Source organism: Phyllostomus discolor, chromosome 1 (genome assembly GCF_004126475.2).
Source record: "Phyllostomus discolor isolate MPI-MPIP mPhyDis1 chromosome 1, mPhyDis1.pri.v3, whole genome shotgun sequence".
Taxonomy (NCBI): domain Eukaryota; kingdom Metazoa; phylum Chordata; class Mammalia; order Chiroptera; family Phyllostomidae; genus Phyllostomus; species Phyllostomus discolor.
The window spans coordinates 80,467,475-80,470,919 of record NC_040903.2 but is presented as its reverse complement, the minus strand read 5'-3'; the positions used below and the strand labels follow the sequence as shown (position 1 = coordinate 80,470,919).

The 3,445-nt window shown below is 35.2% G+C and overlaps 1 pseudogene; it reads right to left on the bottom strand.

Annotated features, from left to right (window-relative positions):
* Positions 1–2,288: 2,288 nt before the first annotated feature.
* Positions 2,289–2,405, bottom strand: LOC114493503 (annotated as a pseudogene).
* Positions 2,406–3,445: the final 1,040 nt, after the last annotated feature.

The window sequence follows — 3,445 nt, the reverse complement described above, 5'->3', positions numbered from 1 at the left end:
GTCTGAGTGTATTATATAATAATCTTAATAATAAAGTCTAAAATAATTTTATATATGCCCATATGTATATGTTTACATAAATAATTATATGTGTGTGTGTGTATATATGTATATACATGCTCATATATGCATGCACTTTTAAAATTGTTTCTAACCTCCAAAACATTGAGCTGAGATACCACGTGGAAATAATCACGCACTTATCCAGCTGTAGCAGTGTTTGCATTTTACTTTTTAAAGATTGCCTTGAAGAATTAGAGGTAATACAACAATTGAAAATAGCTGCCTTGCTGACCAGGGCTCTTCCACTTAGACACAGTGTAGTTGATCCTACTCTTCTTATGCAGACACTAGTGGGAGATTTGCCTGTGTACAAAGCAGAGGGGCATATTTTCAAATCATCATAAAGAGTTTCAGTGTTGTATGAAAAGATAAAGTGGTATCAAGCTGTTCATTGCAGAATGCCCTCTCTAGGGTTTTAGCCAGTTTCCACACTTCAGGTGGTGTCCCCAGCTTGCTAGAAGAGCAGGAGCTTCCCTTCAGCTGGTTGCTGTGTTTTTATGGTTGTTACTCACTTTGACAATATTTTGTTTTAGAAATTCTCTACTCTTTGTTATATTTCTAAGCCTTTTTGGTATTTCCTCTCCTCTCTTGAGATTGAAGGGAATTGGATATCTTTTTAAATACATTTATTCTTTTATAAACTGATTATATAACATTATAATAACCCAATTAAAATACACTATTATAATACTTAAATCAATTTTTTCTTGGTCTTACATCTCTTAATTTTATGTCTTCCTCTTTTTTTATCTGCTTTCTTTTCTCCCTTAACTGTCTATCTCACTGATCAAGGACATTTTCAGTTAACTACAGAGGAAAAATGTCAGAGTACAGATATAAACTGCTTCTTGGTGACTTAAAGACTCAGTTTCAGAGAAATGACATTTCTTTTCTCTACACTTAGAGAACCATGCCAGTCTGTTTAAACCAAGTGAGAGGAAGTCATACCTTTCTCTTAAGGCCAGCTCCAAAAATCAGCAGTTAAATATAATAGTGGTCTTAATGTCAAACATATTACTTGTCTCCTGCATCATACATCTGAGAGAAGACCACTAGTGTCCATGGGGGACAACAGGAAGTGGACTAGATGCAATGGGTGATGGATGTTGTTATACCCACATTAATTGATGTCCTTGGGCAGATGACAGCTGAGATACTATAATATTCACATCAGATCATGCAAAGAAAGAATGTGTCAGGGAAAACATATTATCAGGACCCTTTACCTATTATGATGGTTCACTACCTTTTCATTATAAAATTCTCAGCATTTTGCTGCCCATTTCTGTAAATGAATTATTAAATAAGTTAAATAAAAATAATCTAATTTTAGGGTTGACATTTTTACAGCTCTATGAATACAAGAAATACATTTGTTCAGAACAAGGGTTAATCATAACTTTTGATATATTTATTGTACTTTTCATTGATTTACTACAAATATTCATATTTAAAGCCCAGCATTGAAGTAGGCAGTTTGGGCATTAATTTGTATTTCTGTACTAACTAATTATGTTGAATATCTTATGTAGTTAGTTACCTTTCATTCATCTATCATCCTAACAGAAGTTTCTGTTCAAATATTTTGCCCATTTTTTTTAATTTGGCTCTTTGTTTTCTTAGTATTGAGTTTGAAATTCTTGATAAATTCTGAGACAAGTTTCATTAAATTTTGCAAATACTTTCTCTCAGTCTGTGGATTGTTGTTTTTCCCCTTTGTTTAATGTTGTTTTTCAAAATGCAGCCATTTTTAATTTTGGTGAAATCAAATATGTCAATTTATTGTTATATGGATCATGCATTTAGTGTAGTATCTTAGAAATTTGGTCTACTTCAAGGTCATAAAGATTTAATCTTGTATTTTCTTCTAGTAACTTTATAGGATTCGGTTTCAGTTTTACTTTTAGGCCTAAGATACATTTTGAAATAATAAGAACAAAATTCTTTCCAGTTGCCTATGTTGTTATCATTTCCCACAATTTGATTCTTTTATGTGAATATAGGCATCTATCTGATATCACTTTCTTTCTACCTGAATGACTGACTTCCTTTAATTATTTCTTATAGAGCAGGTATTCTGTTGATGAATTTACTAATCATTTGCATGTTTGAATACATCATTGTTTCAATTGTGATTTTGCTAGACACTTTTGTTAGGTGAAGGATTTTAGGTTGACAGTATTGAATTTTGCTTTCTGTACTTTAAAGACATTGCTCTACCACTTTTAGTGTGCACTGTTTCTGATGAGAAACTTGCTGTCATCCTTATCTTCATTCCTCTGTGTATAAACTGATAAGAACAGATACTATACTTGATCTTAGCTAAAAGGCGGAGAAGCGATTCCCCTGTGTATAATGTACTTTTTCATGTTGTTTTAATGATTTACTACTAAGTAGTGATTTTAAGTTATTTGATATTGGGTTGACCAAAAATTCCATTTAGTTTTTTCCTGTAAAATAAGAGATACATTTTTCATTGTCAACAATAACTTTATAGACTGATCCAAGATGGTGGAGGAGTAAGTGAAATCTATATTAACCTCCTTCAAGGACCAATCTGGAATTACAACTAAATTGTAAAAAACTCATCCTGAATAACCAACTGAACACTAGCTGGAGAGAAGCCAAATAATAAAGGACAGACAGAAGAAACCAACTCACCACAAAGAAACTGGTAAGGAATTCGGAGACGAGACACAGGAGGGCTGGCTGGGCTCCCACAGGTGGCAGCTGAAGTTACAGATATTCAGCAGCTGGGGGGTTCCCCCTGAGAATTATGGGGTTAAAACTACAAGCTGGGCTCCCCAGCTTACAGCACCATAGCCAGAAATGAACCCAGATAACATCCAGCTGTGAAAAGCAGCTTCATTTCTGTCTGCAAGGGGAGAGACAGCTGGAGATGCAGAGAGCCTCTTAAAGGGCCAAGGCACAAAGTTTCCTTCAGAGCCACTTACCCTAAGCTCTGGCAGAGGAAAGGCAAAGCAGACTAGAGACACCTGAGGAGATTCTGGGATTGGTGGCTCTCGGGAGAGAACTGAAGGAACAGCCACCAGGATCCCCAAGCTGAGCCATTCCTCATAGTACAGAAGACATCCTTCTCACACAGAGCTCTCCTCTCTAAGTGGCATCTGCTTGAGGGGAAGCAATAACCCTCCCCACAAGAGTTACTCTGCCCCACCCTGTGGTGCTTAAGGATGTATACTGATTAGCAACTAATGTGGAAAATACAAAGAAAGAACCAAAATTGGAAGATGAAGAAACAGATCACAAATGAAAGAACAAGAGAATTCTCCAGAAGAACTAGATTAAATGGAGGAAAGAAAGTTATCAGATAGAGAGTTTAGAGTAATGATTATAACTTATAATGATTATGGATATGCAA